The following is a 4,926-nucleotide window of genomic DNA, read 5'->3' as shown; positions in this document are numbered from 1 at the left end:
TTTGCTTTTTACCTTTACATGACAGTGAGAACAAAAACTGCCACCACCACCACCACCACCACCAACCCCAGAACATATCGATTTTCATATTCCATCATCTTTATTTCAAAAAAGGATATTTAGGTGAATTAGAAAAACAATAGCAGCTGAGTCTGTGCCTTTCTCTGTTTCTCCTTTAAAAATCTAATTTTTTCAATCAAAGACAATCTACTTGACATGTGACCTTGAACATAGTCCTTGGTTAAATAGTCTAAACATTAACCCTGTCTTTGCCAGTGGTTGTCTTTGAGACTTTTCCTTACATGAAATGTAGAGATAGCCCCGCAGGTTGCCGTATTGAAACCTGGCAAGTTTGTAGCTGTTAGCAATATTGTGTGTTATAGGCCCAGCACTGTGCCTGAGCACAGCGAGAGTTCCCAAATTGACACCGTATTTTTCTAAACTTTGTTGATTATTTAAGCCTTACTATGAGATTCTGGGTAGGATGCTTAGGATTTATTAATTTTCTATGAACTGTTGTTATAGCAATGATTATCATAATTCTTAAAGTTATTTTATCATTACCACAGAGGGTTGGCTAGAGAACTTGAAATTAAGTACAGCTTTGATAACTGATCCTATTTCATGTAGCAATTTTGTTAAGAAAATGTTGCAAGTGTGTTTCTGATACATAGGGCTTTGCTCCTGGACATATATACTAAGACGCTCTTTTAACCTGTTCTACAGATGGACAGAACGCTGAAAATACCTTCCTCCTCCCAAGAAACCAGCCTGTGACAATCTGAGTACATGGAAAGACACTAACTCTAGTTACTTCATCTGCTAAGGAAGCAGCTTTCCAAAGCTAGGGACGCAGGACTCCTTCCCAGAGCTGGTGGTGGCCTGCTGGCTTGTCAGTGAGGCTGTGCTGAGCAAATGAGCATGTGGTTCTAGCCCAACTGCAAGAAAGAGGAAGTTTTCTAAGTGGTGGTGTAATGAACCTAGCAGGAAAGCAGGTATTCTGTGCTCTTACTTTTGTCTTTCAGACTAATAAAACAATGGTCCCCAAGAAACTGGGATTTCAGAGCTTGGTGAGATAGCTCAGTGGTTAAGAGGTCCTGAGTTCAATTTTCAGCAACCACACCCTGGCTCACAACCATTTAATAGGATCCAATGCCCTCTTCTGGTATGTCTAAAGACAGCTACAGTATACTTATAATAAATAAATAAATAAATAAATAAATAAATAAATAAATAAATCTTTATAAAGAAAAGAAAGAAACTGGTATTTTCTCAGGAGTCTCACACTGGGAAAAGAAAAATGCTGAAGTCTGGTGGCAGATAAATGAGGAGCTTGTCTCTGGAAAGAGATTCCACCTTAAGGACTGTTCCACCCTTTAGGAGAGATGGACAGGACCACACCTTGACCAGACTGCTAATCTATACATTCTTCCTCCTTCTATTTAAACTATTTAAACCTAAACCTCCTGTCAGGACTCTGAAGAAGGACTTGGGTTGTGGGTTCACAGGGCCTATTTCTCTTTTCACTGTGTCCACATTGGTTACAACTCTCCTTCTTCCTCTTCACAGTTACATGTTTCTTTAACCGACCTATTGAGGAAAGATGGATAAACCTGGCTTGTCAGAGCTGCCAGGGCAAGGGCTCTGACCTCAGCAACTCCGGTAACAGTATCTTTGATGAAGTTAAGACGAGACCTTATTGCATTCCCACTTTACTAATTTGGAAACTGTGATGATGTGTACTTGGCATACATAACAGGATAAAAAGAAAGAGTGGAGTGCTATCATTTGGAAAATTTGCACAATGCCTTGCATCTATTTAATTGTCATATTTCCATTCCATGTGCCTAGTTATCACCCCGAGGTGCCATCTGCTTTGGTGTGGCCTGGGTTCCCTTCCAGTGATGGACTAGCCTCTGGGTGCTTGCAGAACATTGGGAGATGGAAGATGGAGAGGAAGGTTCATGAGGTCTAAGTTCCTAGACCTCTCTCAGGAAAGCATCAGGGATGAACTTTGAAGATATGCTGGTATGTGCTGATCATATCAACCCTGTAAGAAGGAGCAGAGGGCTGAGCCACTGTAACTGAGAACTGTGAGCACTTGTGTCATGGACGGGACCGAAGGACACACTTCCTCACAGTCAGACCACACCACTGTTCACTAGTATGCTTCACACATGCCCTGTGCATTGACCTCATGAGGTAAGCATTCCAACGGGTCCAAGGGGAGTCTGTCCAGTTTTGTTGTTCTCATGATGTGATACACAACCCTGTAAGCCAATCTCCCTAGGGGCTTTTGAAAGCCTCCAAACCACATTATCACTTTTCTGTGTAAAGCAAACTTAGTGAGGAAACAATTATGGGATGGACATCAAATGATCCCCAAATGGCCATAAAACAGAGATGGCAGTCAGCCGAGACGTAGAGGAAAACCACCGATGATTCCTGAAGCTGTGTTTGAGTCCTTCTGTTTGTTTGGTTCTTGAATTTCTATCACTCTTTTTCTGTCTATGACCTCTCTGTCCTGTGACTTACAAGCCCACACCACCCTAAGGTTAAAGTACAAGTCATTAACTTGGTGTATTCTAGGAGAAGATGACGTGGCCTGGACAAGAAGAATGTGAAGATCTTTCTGTATAATACAGAGTGAATTACAATATTTGCTCATTATTCCTCCCACAAACTGATGTAGAACGACGTCTTCTGGGCATGACACAGCTTCTGCACTTTTGAACTTAGCAGCTGTGATTTCTCTAAAGAGCTCTGCACATGGCTAGGCTTTCTGTTACAAAGGAAGGGAGAGGCTTACAAGATCTTTAAGGAGCTCACTACGGGAATGGTGAGAATGGAGAGAGGCATCAGTGGTTGAAAGCACTTGTTGCTCTTCCAGAGGATCCAGGTTTAGTTCCCAGAATCTACATAGTGACTCACAAGCATCTGTCACAACAGCTCAAAGAGATCTAATTCCTCTTCTGGCTGTTTCTAGCACCCACTAATGAGACACCCAGATATACATGCAGAAAAAAGTCTACACACAGAGACACACACAGAGAGACAGACAGACAGACAGACAGACAGACACACACACACACACACACACACACACACAGACACATACACACACACACACTCTAAGAGAGATATAAGACCTTCAGCCCCAGGACTGACTTATTAGCTAAGTGTTGGTGGGAAAGAGTAATTTTTTCTTCAGTTGTGTAGTCTTCAGTTGCCTTTGCTTCTGTGAGTAATCCCTCATGCATACTCCCGTGCTCAGATTAAATTCACCGATTCACCAAAATGTACCTGGAAGGAATCATTCCTTAGTTTCTCCCATTGGTGCCCTATCTGGGTGAGTCAATGTAGTAAAGCTTCATGCTCTCACAGACATTTAGTAGCTTATATCTGATGCAGTATACTTCCTTAAGAAATGAGAAGAAAGCATGCAACACCCTCCCTCGTTCCCAGCAGCTTGCTGAAGACTGAGCAGAATGAGGTCATGGCTTTGCTGGGCAGATGCTTGGGATTGAGGAAAGGAAGAGGAAGGGAGGGGAGGAGGGCTGCCTAGCTTCAGTCTTCAGGGGTAAGTTCATGTTCTGGAAGCACAGTGGTAGGCAAGTGAGGACATAGGCTAGCCAGTCAGGACCAATGACCTGCGGGGGCAGATGAGATCTGCTATACTTCTCTGGCTGTTAAGACCACACCTCAGAACCTAGACAGCCTACTAGTTCATTGCCAGGCCATGTTGACAGGAGACACAAGCAGTCATGGAGTCTGGACTCCTGAAGACCAGAGAAGATGCAGGTCAAAGGACTCAGAATCTGCAGCTTAGCTTATGGCCACCCAGGAAATCTGAACTGTGGGAATTTATGGCCCAGAAAGTCCTTAGAACCTGGATGAAGACAAATGAAGGTTTATAGAAGGTCTGACGTTCATTAAATGAAGCCTTCATTTGTTTATTCATTCATTCATCCATCCATCCACTCATTCATTCATTCATTCATTCATTCATTCATTCAGTAATTTGTTGACCAACAGTGATTGGTGCTCACAATATGTCACCCTCTTCACTAGAGTCTGGGATATAGTTGCAGGTGATTTAGCCTGTTTTGTACTGCTATAACAGGCTACCTTAGACAAGGTAACTTATAAGGAACATAGATTTATTTCTCATAGTTCTAGAAGCTGGGAAGTCCAAGACCAAGGGGAATGCATATAATGAGGGCAATCGCGCTGTATCATCTGTTGGTGGAAGCCAAGAGGCTGAGATGGGACAAGAAAGAGAGCTGACCAGTGTGTAGCTTTCTTTTTCTTTTTATAAAGTCATTGATCCTATCATCTGATACCTCCTCGGCCTGAAGACTGAATCTATCCCCCTTTACCTTCCAGAGTCCCCAGCCACATATGAATTTGGGAACTGTGTCCATCAATCACACACAATCAAGGAATGTGTTTAGACCATAGTACCAGGTATCACTGTGAATCTCATGTCATGGTTCTGGCCAGCCAGGTGCCTCCCTGCTGTTTATACCGCATCAGTTTATACAGTATCCTATCATAGAACCTCACAGTCCAGTCAGCTTTTCTGTAAGCTTCACAACATTCTCTGTGCCAAGGCAACACTTGCTGTGCTATCGTCCTGTGTGCTTTCCTGGATGCATGCCAAAAAAAGGAGAAGGATGCTGTCTTCGTTGGGCTCTCTATTGCTGTGACAAAGCGCCAGGACAACTGCAAGAGAAAGCATCTCTCTGTGCTTACAGTTTCGTTGGGTCAAGAGTCCATGATGGAGGAAGGAAGATAGGAACAGCTGAACGCCTATCTCGATCCATGAGTGTGAGGCAGAGAGTGTTGACTAGAAATAGACTTTTGAAACCTTAAACCCCACCCCCAGTAACAGACACCCTCCAGCAGGGCCACATCTTCTAATCT

Source organism: Mus pahari, chromosome 1, assembly GCF_900095145.1.
Source record: "Mus pahari chromosome 1, PAHARI_EIJ_v1.1, whole genome shotgun sequence".
Classification (NCBI taxonomy): Eukaryota; Metazoa; Chordata; class Mammalia; order Rodentia; family Muridae; genus Mus; species Mus pahari.
Note: the sequence above shows the minus strand (reverse complement) of the source record.